The 19,346-nt window shown below is 43.9% G+C and overlaps 1 protein-coding gene across 1 annotated transcript in view; it reads right to left on the reverse strand.

Moving 5' to 3' along the window:
* The window catches only part of GATA4 (GATA binding protein 4), a 96,368-nt gene extending 79,123 nt beyond the window's left edge, over nucleotides 1–17,245 (reverse strand). The window contains exon 1 of the mRNA XM_083178769.1: nucleotides 17,108–17,245. The gene's annotated coding sequence lies outside the window, so the exon portion shown is untranslated. The remainder of the gene's footprint in view (nucleotides 1–17,107) is intronic.
* Between the last annotated feature and the right edge of the window lie 2,101 nt (nucleotides 17,246–19,346).

Raw genomic sequence — 19,346 nt, forward strand, 5'->3', positions numbered from 1 at the left:
CAGGAGATGCCGGGTAATGTACAGGAGATGCCGGGTATTGTACAGGAGATGTGGGTGATGTACAGGAGATGCCGGGTAATGCACAGGAGATGGAGGTAATGCACAGGAGATGCAGGTAATGCACAGGAGATGCAGGATATTGTACAGGAGATGCAGGTAATGCACAGGAGATGCAGGTAACGTACAGGAGATGCAGGTAATGTACAGGAGATGCAGGGTAATGCACAGGAGATGCAGGTAACGTACAGGAGATGCAGGTAATGTACAGGAGATGCAGGGTAATGTAAAGGAGATGCCGGGTAATTTACGGGAGATGCATTTAACGTACAGGAGATGCAGGTATTGTACAGGAGATGCAGGGTAATGCAAAGGAGATGCAGGTAATGTACGGGAGATGCAGGTAATGTACAGGAGATGCAGGTAATGTACAGGAGATGCAGGTAATGTACAGGAGATGCAGGTAACGTACAGGAGATGCATGTAATGTACAGGAGATGCAGGGTAATGTAAAGGAGATGCTGGGTAATTTACGGGAGATGCATTTAACGTACAGGCGATGCAGGTATTGTACAGGAGATGCAGGGTAATGTAAAGGAGATGCAGGTAATTTACGGGAGATGCAGGTAACGTACAGGAGATGCAGGTAATGTACAGGAGATGCAGGTAATGTACAGGAGATGCAGGTAATGTACAGGAGATGCAGGTAATGTGCAGGAGATGTGTATAGGAGATGCAGGTAATGTACAGGAGATGCCGGGTAATGTACAGGAGATGCAGGTATTGTACAGGAGATGCAGGTAATGTACAGGAGATGCAGGTAATGTACAGGATATGCAGGTAATGTACGGGAGATGCAGGTAATGTGCAGGAGATGTGTATAGGAGATGCAGGTAATGTACAGGAGATGCCGGGTAATTTACAGGAGATGCAGGTAATGTACAGGAGATGCAGGTAACATACAGGAGATGCAGGTAATGTACAGGAGATGCAGCTAATGTACAGGAGATGCAGGTAACATACAGGAGATGCAGGTAATGTACAGGATATGCAGGTAATGTACGGGAGATGCAGGTAATGTGCAGGAGATGTGTATAGGAGATGCAGGTAATGTACAGGAGATGCTGGGTAATGTACAGGAGATGCAGGTAATGTACAGGAGGTGCAGCTAATGTACAGGAGATGCAGGTAACATACAGGAGATGCAGGTAATGTACAGGAGATGCAGGTAATATACAGGAGATGTAGGTAATGTACAGGAGATGCAGCTAATGTACAGGAGATGCAGGTAATGTACAAGAGATGCAGGTAATGCACGAGAGATGCAGGTAATGTACGGGAGATGCAGGTAATGTACAGGAGATGCCAGATAATGTACAGGAGATGCAGGTAATGTACAGGAGATGCAGGTAATGCACGGGAGATGCAGGTAATGCATGGGAGATGCAGGTAATGTGCAGGAGATGTGTATAGGAGATTCAGGTAACATACAGGAGATGCAGGTAATGTACAGGAGATGCAGGTAATGTACAGGAGATGCCGGGTAATGTACCGGAGATGCAGGTAATGTACAGGAGATGCAGGTAATGCACAGGAGATGCAGGTATTGTACGGGAGATGCAGGTAATGTACAGGAGATGCAGGTATTGTACGGGAGATGCAGGTAATGTACAGGAGATGCAGGGTAATGTACAGGAGATGCAGGTAATGTACAGGAGATGCAGGTAATGTACAGGAGATGCGGGTAATGTACAGGAGATGCCGGGTAATGTACGGGAGATGCAGGTAATGTACAGGAGATGCAGGGTAATGTACAGGAGATGCAGGTAATGTACAGGAGATGCCGTGTAATGTACTGGAGATGCAGGTAATGTACAGGAGATGCAGGGTAATGTACAGGAGATGCAGGTAATGTACGGGAGATGCATTGTAATGTACAGGAGATGCCGGGTAATGTACGGGAGATGCAGGTAATGTACGGGTCATGCAGGTAATGTACGGGAGATGCAGGTAATGTACGGGTGATGCCGGGTAATGTACGGGAGATGCAGGTAATGTACGGGAGATGCAGGTAATGTGCAGGAGATGTGTATAGGAGATGCAGGTAATGTACAGGAGATGCCGGGTAATGTACAGGAGATGCAGGTATTGTACAGGAGATGCAGGTAATGTACAGGAGATGCAGGTAATGTACAGGATATGCAGGTAATGTACGGGAGATGCAGGTAATGTGCAGGAGATGTGTATAGGAGATGCAGGTAATGTACAGGAGATGCCGGGTAATTTACAGGAGATGCAGGTAATGTACAGGAGATGCAGGTAACATACAGGAGATGCAGGTAATGTACAGGAGATGCAGCTAATGTACAGGAGATGCAGGTAACATACAGGAGATGCAGGTAATGTACAGGATATGCAGGTAATGTACGGGAGATGCAGGTAATGTGCAGGAGATGTGTATAGGAGATGCAGGTAATGTACAGGAGATGCTGGGTAATGTACAGGAGATGCAGGTAATGTACAGGAGGTGCAGCTAATGTACAGGAGATGCAGGTAACATACAGGAGATGCAGGTAATGTACAGGAGATGCAGGTAATATACAGGAGATGTAGGTAATGTACAGGAGATGCAGCTAATGTACAGGAGATGCAGGTAATGTACAAGAGATGCAGGTAATGCACGAGAGATGCAGGTAATGTACGGGAGATGCAGGTAATGTACAGGAGATGCCAGATAATGTACAGGAGATGCAGGTAATGTACAGGAGATGCAGGTAATGCACGGGAGATGCAGGTAATGCATGGGAGATGCAGGTAATGTGCAGGAGATGTGTATAGGAGATTCAGGTAACATACAGGAGATGCAGGTAATGCACGGGAGATGCAGGTAATGTACGGGAGATGCAGGTAATGTACAGGAGATGCCGGGTAATGTACCGGAGATGCAGGTAATGTACAGGAGATGCAGGTAATGCACAGGAGATGCAGGTATTGTACGGGAGATGCAGGTAATGTACAGGAGATGCAGGTATTGTACGGGAGATGCAGGTAATGTACAGGAGATGCAGGGTAATGTACAGGAGATGCAGCTAATGTACAGGAGATGCAGGTAATGTACAGGAGATGCGGGTAATGTACAGGAGATGCCGGGTAATGTACGGGAGATGCAGGTAATGTACAGGAGATGCAGGGTAATGTACAGGAGATGCAGGTAATGTACAGGAGATGCCGGGTAATGTACGGGAGATGCAGGTAATGTACAGGAGATGCAGGGTAATGTACAGGAGATGCAGGTAATGTACGGGAGATGCATTGTAATGTACAGGAGATGCCGGGTAATGTACGGGAGATGCAGGTAATGTACGGGTCATGCAGTTAATGTACGGGAGATGCAGGTAATGTACGGGTGATGCCGGGTAATGTACGGGAGATGCAGGTAATGTACGGGAGATGCAGGTAATGTACAGGAGATGCCGGGTAATGTACGGGAGATGCCGGGTATATAGATGATATTAAGTCACTTTGCATTGTCTGATAGGACTTGGGGTAACTGCCAGAGGTTCCTCATTGTACACATTAACCTTGGACCTTATTGATCTCTCCGGATACGAGCAAAGTGCAGACTTTATTATACTATTGATTTTACTTGTAATGAAATAGCAAAGAAACACATATGTACAGAGAGGTTCCACATATATACTGTATATCCCTGTGTGTTCCCATCGATGTCAGTCCACCGAGGGACAGATCTACCCATGGGCTCCAGATCCTCTGTATAATAATGCACACTGTCAGGTGTCATGTCAGCCGCTAGTATGCTATACCCACACTCAGCAGAGACCCTGTACCAAAGTGTGGGCATTCTGCACTCATTACACAGGGGCTTATTCTGGTTCACTCCTGGCAAAATCCTTCTTAGATGGACAAAACCATGTGCACTGCAGGGGGGCAGATGTAACATGTTCAGAGAGAATTAGATTTGGGTGAGTTATTTTGTTTCTGTGCAGGGTAAATACTGGCTGCTTTATTTTTACACTGCAATATAAATCTCACTTTGCAGTAAAACCCCACCCAAATCTAATTCTATTTGCACAAGTAACATCTGCCCCACCTGCAGTGAACATGGTTTTGTCCATTTGAGAAGGAATTTGCCAGAAGGAGTGAACCAGAATAACCCCCACACACAGAACATGTCTGCTACATTTATACAGCAAGTGCTACAATGCATCATCTCCAGTCCTGACAATGAGGCAATGAGGTCTCCATACTAATCCCTCGGTTTTACGCCACTCTAATACCTATGTTAGTATTGTCTGCTGTGCAGAAATGTTTATATACCCTGTACCCTGTCTTAAACTGTAAGTATGTATCAGTATGTATCATTTCCTGTAGCCTATGTCATTGTTGCCAACATAACACTCACTGAATTCCACTTACATACATATGCAAGGAATAATAATAATAGCGATAATAATAATAATAATAATAATAGCGATAATAATAGTGAAAATAATAATAATAATAATAATAATAGAGATAATAATAGTGAAAATAATAATAATAATAATAATAGTGATAATAATAGTGAAAATAATAATAATAACATAATTATGTATAATAATACAATATAATAAATAAAATTATAAACCATATCATTTATTATTAGTAGTATTATTAGTTTTATTAGTATCACTATGACTATTACTACTACTATGGCAAAATTATCATCATAATAATCATAATAATGAAAATAGTTATAATAATATAAAAATTATGTATAACAATAAAATTATTATAATGAATAAGTAATATTAAAAGCACTAACTAATTGTAATAGTAATATTATTATTATTATTATTATTATTATTATTATTATTATTATTACCTGTACTACTCCTACTACTGCCAATACAAATACATTATTATTATTATTATTATTATTATTATTATTATTATTATTACTCCTACTACTGCCAATACAAATACATTATTATTATTATTATTATTATTATTATTATTATTATTATTACTCCTACTACTGCCAATTAAAATACATTATTATTATTATTATTATTAATTATTATTATTACTCCTACTACTGCCAATTAAAATACATTATTATTATTATTATTATTAATAATTATTATTATTACTCCTACTACTGCCAATTAAAATACATTATTATTATTATTATTAATAATTATTAATAATTATTATTAATATTATTATTATTATTATTTATGTTATTATTATTACTCCTACTACTGCCAATAAAAATACATTATTATTATTATTATTATTATTATTATTATTATTATTATTATTATTATTTCTACTACTCCTATCACTGCCAAAATGTATTATTATTATTATTATTATCATCATTATTAATATTAATAATATTAATAATAATAATAATAATAATAATAATAATAATAATATGCACATGAATTCACTGTACACAGTATATTTTCTACTACACATTTGCAGTTTAGATTTTATATAATTTATATTTAAAAAAAATCTAATGAGAAATAGACGTCGATATTATTTTAGAATTGTCTGAGCTGAGTATTTGCGCCAAGTGCTGGCTGTATATAAGTGCTGGCTGTATATAAGTGCTGGCTGTATTACCAGTTCTATAACTGCACGTAGAATAAGCACGCCTTCTATAATGCAATGATTTATTCAGACACATAACATATAGCAGTTACATACAGCATCATTATATAGAGTGACGCTGTATAATATAGGGAGAATTACTCGGATTCTAGGAATGGGAATATTATAAAAAATGACGAAGTGAGTAACTGGAAGACAAAGGGAAATACAAATACACCGCAATGTAATTCCCGTTATTAGGGTTCTGACGATGTTCCCCAGTTCTCCGTGCTGCTTGGACACCCTCATGGGGCACATAGGAGAAACAGGGGCGACCACAGCGCTAATTCCGATGCGATGTGCGATATCACAGTGCAATCTCCTTATTACAGCAGCTGCATTGTCCTGTACTGTAATTACCGTGTTCTAATGACCAATGGGAGTCACCATATCATATACAGCACAACAAGATATAGGTTTTATAGGAATGTATAATATTAGTTATATTAGGAACAGTTGGGTAAATGCTATTCCGAAATAATTAAATGTATTTGTAATTTCTCTTGTTTTATATGTCCCAGACAAAACGAATAATGTGCAAAAACTAATATTATTGTTATTATTGATAATAATAATTTTAAAAATAATATATATCTTGCTTTCATCACTATTATACAATGTTTCTATTTACATAACTAATAATAACTAATGCAGTAACTGTTAGCGCATGAGTAATATATCATGGAAAATATATGAGTGTATATTATAATAATCATTATAAAATAATAATAATAATATACCGTGTTGACTGGTGAGGAATACTAGACTGGGAAGGAAGCCAAGTACATTGGAGCTGGTACTGACGGGCACTGAGGCTGGGTACTGAGGACACTGGGGGCGGGGCTGGACTGAGGATACTGGGGGTGGGGCTTGTACTGAGGGACACTGAGGCTGGGTACTGAGGACACTGGGGCGGGGCTGGTACTGAGGGACACTGAGGCTTGGTACTGAGGATACTGGGGGCGGGGCTTGTACTGAGGGACACTGAGGCTGGGTACTGAGGACACTGGGCGGGGTTTGTACTGAGGACACTGGGGGCGGGGCTTGTACTGAGGGACACTGAGGCTGGGTACTGAGGACACTGGGGGCGGAGCTTGTACTGAGGGACACTGAGGCTGGGTACTGAGGACACTGGGGGCGGGGTTTGTACTGAGGACACTGGGGGCGGGGCTTGTACTGAGGGACACTGAGGCTGGGTACTGAGGACACTGGGGGCGGAGCTTGTACTGAGGGACACTGAGGCTGGGTACTGAGGACACTGGGGGCGGGGATGGTATTGACGGGACACAGAGTCTGGGTTCTGGAGGCACTGGGGCTGATACTGAGGACACTGGAGCTGGTACTAACGGACACTGGAGCTGGGTACTGTGGGACACTGAGGCTGGGTTCTGTGGGCACTGGGGCTGGTACTGAGGACGCTGGGGCTGGTACTGAGGGACACTGAGGCTGAGTTCTTGGGGGCACTGGAGCTGGGTACTGAGGACACTGAGGCTGGTTCTAAGGACACTGAGGCTGGGGTCTGGGGGGCACTGGAGCTGGGCACTGGGGGACACTTAGGATGGGTACTGAGGACACTGGGGCTGTACTGTGGGCACGGAGTCTGGGTTCTGGGGGGACACCGGTGCTGGGTACTGAGGGCACTGAGGCTGGATTCTGGGGGGCACTGGAGATGGGCACTGGGGGACACTGGGGCTGGTACTGAGGGACACTGAGTCTGAGTTCTGGGGGACACTGGAGCTGGGTACTGAGGGCACTGGGGCTGGTACTGAGGACATTGAGGCTGGTACTGAGGGACACTGAGTCTGAGTTCTGGGGGACCCTGGAGCTGGGTACTGAGGGCACTGGGGCTGGTACTGAGGACATTGAGGCTGGTACTGAGGGACACTGAGTCTGAGTTCTGGGGGACCCTGGAGCTGGGTACTGAGGGCACTGGGGCTGGTACTGAGGACATTGGGGCTGGTACTGAGGGACACTGAGGCTGGGTTCTGGGGGGCACTAGAGATGGGCACCGGGGGACACTTAGGATGGGTACTGAGGACACTGGGGCTGTACTGAGGGACACTGAGTCTGAGTTCTAGGGGGCACTGGAGCTGGGTAATGAGGGCACTGAGGCAAGGGCGGAGGCTGGCACACTCACCTGGCACATTGCAGGAGATACATTTATAAATCATTTTCCTGTCACTGCTGTAGGTGACACCAGGCGACCTCCTGGTAATTAGTCACATGGAACATTATACAGCACCATGCCCTCAGTCAGTCACCCCTCCAGGCACAACAATATAGTCCTCAACCAAATTAGGATAATCCCAATAAGGGGAAATAACAGGACCGGTCCTTAGGGGTCAGGTAGGTTATTGCATTGCTGGCTGGGTATGTCAGCACTAGATTATACTGCCAGCTCTGGGACTTGTAGTTCCCCTGCAGGCAGCCTTAGGACTAGTGCTGGGTGCCCCATGACTCAGCCCTGGCTCTGTGAGCACACAGGTGGCTGCTGCTGGAAGTGTCAGCGACTTCCAGGCGTTTCCCAGTAATTATAAACTCATTAGTCTGTTTCTTTTCACCAGGTGACACTGGGGCTGGATTCCCTGGCCACAGACTGACGCCTTACAGATAGGGAGCAGGGAGTAGGGAGTATTACTATCAGATGCTGACCCGGCCAGGTCCCCTGCCTGCCAAACACCCGGGGAGCACTGTGCACTGACACCCAGAACACAGACACACACCATGCATGTGGCATATGTGTGCATCACATGTCTCATCAAAACATACACACCATGTGTGTCACATATGTGTACATACCATGCAGGAGAGTGTGCATGTCACATGTACTGGAGCTATGTAGTTAGTGTGCAGGTCTGTACATATGGGGGGGGGGGCTGTATAATGCTGGCAATATGTCATGTATTGTACATGAGTCACTTCCAGCTTCTTACCAGATTACAGTGTAATAATAGTGTACGCTGCTTGTATACACATGGCTGCCTGTGTCATGCAGAAGATGTCACGCTACTGTTTGTCTTTCCAGCTCTTGTGGGACTACAAGTCACAGGCTGCAGGGGCATGCTGGGACCAGTAGTGTTACAGCAACTGAGCAACTTGGAAGCTTCAGGTTTCTAGGTGAACTAAAAAATCATTTTGGGCCGTGCCAAACAAAAATCCGTAACAGTAGCGGCATTGTGGTGATGTAATGACGCGGAAGTCACCCAATGGCTGCACCTGTCATGTTGCTGATGCCCATCCACCATACAAGTAAGGGGTCACACTGGGGTATGTATACAATTTTTTGGGGGTGGATTTAATCTCATATTCAGACAAAACTTGCCTAATGGATGACAATAGCGTTACCACCAAGTGGACTTTCCTGGTGCACAAATACATAATCAGCATGACTCAATCAGCCAGCATATAAGAGGCACAGTGCCAGACAATGGGAGGAGAGGCATGACGTCTCTGAGCCTCCTTCCTCTTCCTCCCCAGTTCCTGTGCCTCTAATGTGCTACTGATACAGTGCAGGAGGAAGAGCACAGTGACTGACAGTGGAAGGAGAGGTGCGATGTACCCAAACACCATTCCTGTGCCCCTAATGTGCTCCTTATACAATGCCGGAGGAAGAGCGCAGTGACGGACAGTGTGAGAAGAGGTGCGATGTACCCAAACACCATTCCTGTGCCCCTAATTTGCTCCTTATACAGTGCCGGAGGAACAGCGCAGTGACTGACAGTGGAAGGAGAGGTGCGATGTACCCAAACACCTTTCCTGTGCCCCTAATGTGCTCCTTATACAGTGCAGGAGGAAGAGCGCAGTGACTGACCGTGGAAGGAGAGGTGCGATGTACCCAAACACCATTCCTGTACCCTTAATGTACTCCTTATACAGTGCAGGAGGAAGAGTGCAGTGACTGACAGTGGAAGGAGAGGTGCGATGTACCCAAACACCATTCCTGTGCCCCTAATGTGCTCCTTATACAGTGCAGGAGGAAGAGCGCAGTGACTGACCATGTGAGAAGAGGTGCGATGTACCCAAACACCATTCCTGTGCCCCTAATGTGCTCCTTATACAATGCCGGAGGAAGAGCGCAGTGACTGACAGTGTGAGAAGAGGTGCGATGTACCCAAACACCATTCCTGTGCCCCTAATGTGCTCCTTATACAGTGCAGGAGGAAGAGCACAGTGACACTGTGGAAGGAGAGGTGCGATGTACCCAAACACCATTCCTGTGCCCCTAATGTGCTCCTTATACAGTGCAGGAGGAAGAGCGCAGTGACTGACAATGGAAGGAGAGGTGCGATGTACCCAAACACCATTCCTGTGCCCCTAATGTGCTCCTTATACAGTGCAGGAGGAAGGGCGCAGTGACTGACAGTGTGAGAAGAGGTGCAATGTACCCAAACACAATTCCTGTGCCCCTAATGTGCTCCTTATACAGTGCAGGAGGAAGAGCGCAGTGACTGACCGTGGAAGAAGAGGTGCAATGTACCCAAACACCATTCCTGTGCCCCTAATGTGCTCCTTATACAGTGCAGGAGGAAGAGCGCAGTGACTGACAGTGGAAGGAGAGGTGCGATGTACCCAAACACCATTCCTGTGCCCCTAATGTGCTCCTTATACAGTGCAGGAGGAAGAGCGCAGTGACTGACAGTGTGAGAAGAGGTGCGATGTACCCAAACACAATTCCTGTGCCCCTAATGTGCTCCTTATACAGTGCAGGAGGAAGAGTGCAGTGACTGACAGTGGAAGGAGAGGTGAGATGTACCCAAACACCATTCCTGTGCCCCTAATGTGCTCCTTATACAGTGCAGGAGGAAGGGCGCAGTGACTGACAGTGTGAGAAGAGGTGCAATGTACCCAAACACAATTCCTGTGCCCCTAATGTGCTCCTTATACAGTGCAGGAGGAAGAGCGCAGTGACTGACAGTGTGAGAAGAGGTGCAATATCTCTGAGCATCCTTCCTCTCCCCAGTTCATGTGCTGAAATTGTGCTTCTTATACAGTGCAAGAGGAAGAGCGCAGTGACTGACAGTGGAAGGAGAGGGACAATGTACTCATACACCTGAACCTTCCCCTCCCTCCCCAGTACTTGTGCTCCCTATGTGCTCCCTATACAGTGCAGGAGGAAGAGCGCAGTGACTGACACTGTGAGTAATGTGCTCCTTATACAGTGCAGGAAGAAGAGCGCAGTGACTGAGAGTGGAAGGAGAGGGACAATGTACTCATACACCTGAACCTTCCCCTCCCTCCCCAGTACTTGTGCTCCCTATGTGCTCCCTATACAGTGCAGGAGGAAGAGTCCAGTGACTGACAGTGTGAGTAATGTGCTCCCTATACAGTGCAGGAGGAAGAGCGCAGTGACTGACAGTGTGAGTAATGTGCTCCCTATACAGTGCAGGAGGAAGAGTCCAGTGACTGACAGTGTGAGTAATGTGCTCCTTATACAGTGCAGGAAGAAGAGCGCAGTGACTGAGAGTGGAAGGAGAGGGACAATGTACTCATACACCTGAACCTTCCCCTCCCTCCCCAGTACTTGTGCTCCCTATGTGCTCCCTATACAGTGCAGGAGGAAGAGTCCAGTGACTGACATGTGAGTAATGTGCTCCCTATACAGTGCAGGAGGAAGAGTCCAGTGACTGACAGTGTGAGTAATGTGCTCCCTATACAGTGCAGGAGGAAGAGTCCAGTGACTGACAGTGTGAGTAATGTGCTCCCTATACAGTGCAGGAGGAAGAGTCCAGTGACTGACAGTGTGAGTAATGTGCTCCCTATACAGTGCAGGAAGAAGAGCGCAGTGATTGAGAGTGGAAGGAGAGGGACAATGTACTCATACACCTGAACCTTCCCCTCCCTCCCCAATACTTGTGCTCCCTATGTGCTCCCTATACAGGAGGAAGAGTCCAGTGACTGACAGTGTGAGTAATGTGCTCCCTATACAGTGCAGGAGGAAGAGTCCAGTGACTGACATGTGAGTAATGTGCTCCCTATACAGTGCAGGAGGAAGAGTCCAGTGACTGACAGTGTGAGTAATGTGCTCCCTATACAGTGCAGGAGGAAGAGTCCAGTGACTGACAGTGTGAGTAATGTGCTCCCTATACAGTGCAGGAGGAAGAGTCCAGTGACTGACAGTGTGAGTAATGTGCTCCCTATACAGTGCAGGAAGAAGAGCGCAGTGATTGAGAGTGGAAGGAGAGGGACAATGTACTCATACACCTGAACCTTCCCCTCCCTCCCCAGTACTTGTGCTCCCTATGTGCTCCCTATACAGGAGGAAGAGTCCAGTGACTGACAGTGTGAGTAATGTGCTCCCTATACAGTGCAGGAGGAAGAGTCCAGTGACTGACATGTGAGTAATGTGCTCCCTATACAGTGCAGGAGGAAGAGTCCAGTGACTGACAGTGTGAGTAATGTGCTCCCTATACAGTGCAGGAGGAAGAGTCCAGTGACTGACAGTGTGAGTAATGTGCTCCCTATACAGTGCAGGAAGAAGAGCGCAGTGACTGAGAGTGGAAGGAGAGGGACAATGTACTCATACACCTGAACCTTCCCCTCCCTCCCCAGTACTTGTGCTCCCTATGTGCTCCCTATACAGTGCAGGAGGAAGAGTCCAGTGACTGATAGTGTGAGTAATGTGCTCCGCATTTCAGTGCAAGAGGATGAATAATTTGCACCTTTAAAAAGTATTCATACTCCAAGATATCAGCACAGATGGTGTAACGGTTAGCATTACTTCACAGTGCTGAGGTTTGGGGTTCAAGTCCCACCATAGCTCTAACTGTGTGGAGTTTTTATATTCTCCCCGTGCCTGAGTAGATTTCCTCCGGGTGCTCCGGTTTCCTTCCACAATCCAAAAATATGGTTCAGTTGGCTCCCAACATAATTAACTCTAGCGTGAACGCATGTTGCGGGGATATAGATTGTAAGCTCCACTGGGGACTGATGTGAATGGCCAAATATTCCCCCGTAAAGTGCTGCGGAATATGTGTGCACCATAGCTCCCAACATAACCCATTCCAGGGGGGGCAAAATACTCTGCTCCTGGACTTTCATGGCAGTTGCAGCGGTGGGACAGAACCACTGTCCAAAATTCAAAAAGGGGAGCCACACCTGCCAGTGAGTTCTGGACTGTGGGGTTTGGGGTGGCAGTTGGTGGAGATTCGATTTTGGACTGTGCTGCAGTGGAGATTCTGAATTTTGGACTGTGCTGCAGCCCAGCATCTGGAACTGCCACTGGCATGGAAGTCCACAAACGGAGCATCTTGTTCCGCCTGGAATGGGTCATGTTGGGAGGTATGGTGCAGCTATATGAATAACTGGTAATAAATAAATATGGCATCCTCCACTGTGGGCTGTGGCATTTCCTCAGGAGAGTTCTCATATAAGGAACCATGACATTATTACTATACTACAGCCATACGTATTACTGCCGCACAAAGGCCCGTGTCTCTGAGCCGCTCCTGGGCTGTCTGATGAATGACCTCTCTCTGTTTAGGTGAATCGCAGGTTAAGGGATTTGCTGCTGTAAGGCTTGACGTATTGCTTGTTAATTCTTCAATAAGCCCCTTAAGACACTTTAAGTACAAATAAAACATCCACAGGGTAATTGCACTAAATCCACACCGGTTCTGACTGTTTTATTTACACATAAAACCATTATAAATGGCTCCGGAGACGAGGAAGGATCATTAACCGCTCACAGATCTATCAGACCATCTCTCTGTTATACTCTGTGTATTTTAAGGACCACTGTGGGCGCAGTTCCAACACTTTCTCTACCCCAACCATACTAAGTAATGATGTTTGGCTTTTGTCAACATAAGTCTGACGGAATACTCTGCTTATATTAAAGGGGATCTGTTTTACATTTTTAGATTTCTGTATTCATTTTAAGTGGGTTGCGGTGATTGTTGCGCCGGGTATTCACAGCAACTTTGATGGCGGTTTTGTAACCGTCCCGATTTAGGAGGAACAATCCCGGTTTGACAGAACTGTCATGTCCGCTGTGAAGTGGGCGTGCCCTAAACATGACTCGATGACGCACACTTTTCAGAAGTGGTGATGCCACATCGGTACCACGATTTATACATTGTGTGGGTGGGTGGGGGGGGGGGGGGGGGTTGCCATTGTGGGAACTAATACTCCCAGTTATTGTTATTGATTTAGGAGAATATGTTAGCCCCCCTTTTTTTGGGAGTACAAGAGTAAAGCTGGGTACACATTAGACCACCGCAAACTATGCAATGTCGCTCAGGAGTTTTCTTGAGTTGCCTGGAACTCCCTGAAAAACTTTATAGTACCCACACACTAAATGATGTTATGAACTATGTCGTTCAGTGGCCACATCCAGAAGTATATCTGTCATTAATGAAATAGTCAGGATTGAGCTGCATGTGCAGACGACAGAAGGGATAGCTATCAACCCGCGGGAGCGCACATCGTTAATATTTTTCTTGTGAAAAAGTTATTTTGTATCTGGAACAAATATTTTCATATTATTTCTATGCAGGGTAAATACTGGGTTCCTTTTACATGTAGCACACAGTCAGTTAGCTTTATATTTACACTACAATTTAGACTTCATTTCAAACACACTCCATCCAAATCGGATGGATCGGGCAGTGAAATAGGGACAAATGGCAAGTCTAGACACCCCATTCGACCCGATGTGCAGTCCCGTACGCATCGGATCGGAGTTGGGAGGTCGGACCGACTGCACATAAGATTTTTTAAATCTTATGTGCAGCCGCCAGGTGGGGGACGCTGCGAGGCAGGCAGGGGACGCTGTGAATCGGGCAGGGGATGCTGCGAGGCGGGCAGGGGCAGTTGGCAGTGGATGTTGCAAGGCAGGCAGGGGTGGTGGACACAGAGGCGGCGGACGCCGGTGAGAAGAACGGAGAGAGGCAGGAGGAGCAGCAAGAAAAAAAACCAATACAAATGAATGGGCAGCCAGTGATTGGCTGAGCGCTCTCTCAGCCAATTGCTGAATGGCTGAGAGAGCGCTCAGCCAATCACTGGCTGCCCATTCATTTGTATGGGCTTTTTTTTTCTTGCAGCACTGTGACTGACAGCTCCCTCTCCCCCTGCCCATCTCTCCGTTCCCCCTCACCGGCATCTGCAGCCCCCCTGCTCCCTCCACCTTGCAGTTCCCTGCTCCCCCTCGCAGCTCACCGACATCCCACGCCCGCCGCCTATATGTCTGCCGCCCCCCCCCCTGTTCCCTCCACATGAAGCTCCCCGGGAGTTGCATAGGATAATCGCATGCAATTTATCCTATGCAAAACTTGGCACATCATGTATGGGGACCCTAACTCTCCCTGCACATGTTACATCTGCCCCACCTGCAGTGCAGTATGGTTTTGCCCATTTGCAGGACTTTTTGCTAAGCTAATAAAGCTAAATCAGGGCCCATAATGCAACGCACTAGACAATATGCAGAAAAATATTAACAGTAATTAATCTTGCATATCGTTTCAAAAATCATCTATTGTGTCCCCAGATTTAGGGCCTTATTTTGGTTCATTCTTTCTGACAAAATCCTTCTTAGATGGACAAAACCATGTGCACTGCAGGGGGGCAGATGTATCATGTGCAGAGAGAATTAGATTTGGGTGAGTAATTTTGTTTCTGTGCAGGGAAAATACTGACTGCTTTATTTTTACACTGCAATATAGATCTCACTTTGAAGTAAAACCCCACCCAAATCTAATTCTCTCTGCACATGTTACATCTGCCCCACCTGCAGTGCACATGGTTTTGCCCATCTAAGAAGGATTTTGTCAGAAAGAATGAACCAAAATAAGGCCCTTAGTTTTGATGACTAGACATTTTCAAAAGTCTGTAGAGTTGTTGGAGAGAAGAATAATTCAGGCCTGCTTGAGTAAAATTCAATTCAGCATGTTGCCCCAAAACTGCAGCAATGCAATAAAAAAAAATAATTGATCAATAATAATTAAAATTGGGATCAGCGGTCAAAAGTTTACAGCAGAGTGCTTTGCTCTGCATTTTGAAATAGCAGTAAGAGGCCGCAGGCATACTGAGCGCTCGGCCGGAGGGGCTGAATGCCTGGGTCCAATTTGCCCACCTTCCAAATTATACACAAACTGCAGCACAATTGTCGAATTTATCATCTCTCTTTTGTGTGTCAAGGAGCCTTGCCTCCTTAATTCACAAATATTGAAACTGAGATAGGCCCGCACAAAGAGGTGAAGGCCTGTGATTTGCACTCAACAGGTCAGATATTTGCATTATCTTGCCCTTCCAAAAGACTTTGCTTTTTTTTTTTTTTTTTTTATAATAATCAGTATTTAAAATATATATTTTGGTTAAAAGCATTATTTTGGGAATTTTTTTTTGTAAAGCAACGATAAAATATGTGAGCTAATTAAAAAAAAAAAAAAGCAATATATACATTTTTTCAAATGTGTACAATAAAAAATAAAAAATAATAAAAAAACAAAATGTGAAAATTATGAATGTGTAGCGATGAATCTATTAATATATTCTGCTTTTCAGCTACTCATAGACCATAATAAGTGAATATACGGTCATGGATTATGGCTTATAACTGTTACTTCAATATTACTTTTTTAGAGACATCACAAAAAAACAGTCGGCAGAAATTTTTGGCTGTGAAACAATAATCATAGTGCGACGTAAGAACCAGGAAAGTCTAACATCAACATCAGACAAATTTGAAACATTAGTATTCATAATTTTGTATGTAATTCAAGTTGTAGTTTGTATTATATAATATATATTATAGTATAAAATGCCACATAGATTCTCATTAAATTAAATTAAATTTTACTTAACATTTTTATTTGTTATGCACAAAAATTCTAAATCTGATGTCATATATATATATATAATTCATAATCAAAAATTTTTAGCAATTCCAATTAAAGTCAATAAGCACATACAGTATAGATTTCCAATTCAGACCAAGGATTTAGTATAATGAGTTGACTAAAACAATACTACATGGCTAAATTTCCAAATCTTTTACCACAATTTTTATGTTACTTTATAGTATTAAATAACATTAAAAAAGGAAAATTATAATTTTGTTTGCAAAGAAAAAAAATTCTAGACAATATTTTAAATTTAGCTATTCAATTAATATCTTTCGAGCAGTACAAAGTAAACATTTATACATTACTTGTAGAAACACAAATTCTTAATAGTATTATTTCACTGGGTTTTTTTTGTTTAAGATTTTTTATTTTTTATTTTAAACTCATTCCCAAGATACTGAATCATATCTTAGAGGAAACGTTGTGAAATAGCACTTTAAATGTTTTATATATTTATTTTTCTAGTTTCGGCAAGCTCGATGGCAATTTTTTAAACATTGCCACAAAGTTTCGTACACACAATGTATTTTAAAACAAGAGGGTTTTTGTGCATCAGGAAGCGGAATAATTCTCGTTTCGTAAATAGAATATACAGAAAAGCACATTACCTTTGTCTGACAGTAGAAACCGGGCAGTGCTGGGGTCTGCTTCTGAGCTGGGACACATGGAGGCTGGGAGAGCAGACTCTCAGTCCTCAACTCTTTCCTCTGGAATTTGATAACATTAAAATAGATAAGAAAGTGGTTTATTAACCGCCAAGCTTCTAGGGGGTTTCACAAAAGTGCTGTGTTGCGTTACTAAACTCTAATTGACTAATCCTCACTTTGCCTTTTGTGACACATGTGAATATTTGTAACAAATTACTGTATACCTAAATTGTAGAGGACAGTGTTCCTTAATTGTTGTAACTACCCAACATTTCTCCCTAGCAAGTTTGGAGCAGCAAATAAATTTAACTGAGTCTACAGGGTATAACAAAGGGATTCCCTATCTTAATTTTAATTTACATTTTTCTTCTTTGAGGGATATGTAAAACACATTTCAATACAATACAGATCGGCCATCATTTCTCTTGATTTGTAAAGGCACTCACATTTTTTTTTTATTATTTACGTTGTATTTAATTTGTTATTAGTGTGTCGCAAAACAATAGTGTCTGTTGGCGACTATATCAAAAAGCAATGGTGATAAGCCTCCTGAGGCAGTAGATAATGCACATGAGGCACAAGGACACTGGTGGAATAATTATCGCTAGGATTAGCACTAAACGAGTTTTTAGAGTTCCTAGCTCCTTCGTCGGAAGTGGAAAGTGAGTATTGCTGGCAGTGTGGGGTTGGGGTGTGTGTGTGTGTGGGGGAGGGGAGTAGGTTGAAGTTTTGCTTAGGTTCCCGAGAAACTGGCCCTGTTCTCCTGTCCCCATCATACTTGGGGCCTTATTCAGATCTGAGCTAAGTACAAATTTGTTCGGAAAATGGGCAACACCATGTGCACTGCAGGGGGGCAGATGTAACATGTATAGAGAGAGTTAGATTTGGGTGAGTTATTTTGTTTCTGTGCAGGGTAAATACTGGCTGCATTATTTTTACACTGCAATGTAGATGTCAGTTTCAGCACACCCCACCCAAATTTAACTCTCTCTGCACATGTTACATCTGCCCCACCTGCAGTGCACATGATTTGTCCATTTTCCAAACAAATTTGTACTGAGCTCAGATCTGCATAAGGCACTTGGCCCTGTCTAAAGCAAAGGACCAGGAGGGCCTGGTTCCACATTCCACCTGGAAGTTGAGAGAACTATACCTGGATTTAAATATATATTCACATACAGTATTTAGTCAATGAAGAAAAAAATGTTTAACCCCCTCAATACTATGGGCTCTCCCATGCTAAAACAAAATATGTAGCACCAATAGCATACACCTTTGCTTAATTAATAGGCTTGTTAGTACTTTAGTATCTGATCACCAGATTTTTCATGTAGAACACAAATACTGGGCAGCTTTATCCTTACCCCTTCTGTTGCTAATACCTGTTCCGTCTCCTTATAATGATGCTTTATTTAAAACATTGTAGATACAAAGGGCAGCATAACAGGCGATAATACTATTAAATGGGAGTGGTTAAAAAAGCAGGACTTTGTTATTGTTATTTGAGCTCAGAGAGGACAGGATGAAAGTAATCGGTGCACTCTCACAATCAGCAGTGTTAGAGGCAAGACCAGCGCACACACGGCAAAGTAATTCTCAGGCGGATGTACTACAAGTAACATAAGTATAACCAGCACTATCAAGGCTCCATTTGAGGTGATCTGTGTAGTAATCAGAACAAGCAACCCGATCTGGCCAATGATGACCATTTGATCATTACGCAGGAAAATGGCCAGGAAGGTTTTTTTGTCATAAATTGCACTAATTTGGAACCATACAATCTGGTAATTCTGTCCAATTTAGTCCCCAAGACCTAACTTTTTGTTTCTTGCCATTGAGATGATTTTATGGGTGAAGGGGCAACATATAGGCCCATACAACATGTGTTGTGCTTGTGCAAATGGCGGTTACCAAGGAAGGATCCTAAGGATCCCTATTACAAAATTCAGAGACATCAGACTCAGAATCCATGTCTTTCCGCTCCAGACACTTTCTTGTTCAAGCCATGTGGTGCGGGGTGCTAGCTTTCGTCTGGCCAGCTGTGCTCCTGTTGCCCATCTGGAAACTCATCTCTAGTTTTCCAAGTGGCTTCCGCTTCTTTACATTAGTGTCAGAGCGAGTCATCTCGGGAGAGCTCCTGTATTCCACGTGTAGAGTCCACTTTGTTTGATCGAGTCAGCTGACCTGGCTTCTGCCTATA

This window comes from Crinia signifera, chromosome 3, assembly GCF_055691185.1.
Source record: "Crinia signifera chromosome 3, ASM5569118v1, whole genome shotgun sequence".
Taxonomy (NCBI): Eukaryota; Metazoa; Chordata; class Amphibia; order Anura; family Myobatrachidae; genus Crinia; species Crinia signifera.